Here is a 485-nt window from a genome sequence, read left to right as displayed (position 1 = left end):
TGGTATACGTCGCATATGTTTTTATACGTTTGTGTCCGTACTAACTTATAAAAACGTATACTTTTTTTTTGCTCTTTAGCAAAATCAAACTTTGTAAAGTCAAGCTTTCCCATATAAGGTTACAAAAACGTATACGTTTTACGTATGCAAACGTAGGCTTTAATATTGCATACGTCGTCCAAACGTCGCCATTGACTTCAATACAAATAAGAACGTATACGTTTTTGAAAAGTACTGAAAGCGTAGTAGACTATGCTTTTCAGGACATGGAAAGAAAAGGGATACAATGTAAGCAAACAAAACATATGCACAAACTACACAATTAGGGCATCCGTCCTGACCATACAAATCAATGTGCACGCTGTGGTGCACGTTATGACACTGTTTTCTCATGTCAAAACGTGCACGTCAGACGTAGAGTAAAAACGAGTACTTAGTCTTACATACAGGACGCGTCGCTATGTTTAACAAGCTAAGAGCCTAGC

Source organism: Rhinoderma darwinii, chromosome 3 (genome assembly GCF_050947455.1).
Source record: "Rhinoderma darwinii isolate aRhiDar2 chromosome 3, aRhiDar2.hap1, whole genome shotgun sequence".
Lineage (NCBI taxonomy): Eukaryota > Metazoa > Chordata > Amphibia > Anura > Rhinodermatidae > Rhinoderma > Rhinoderma darwinii.
Note: the sequence above shows the minus strand (reverse complement) of the source record.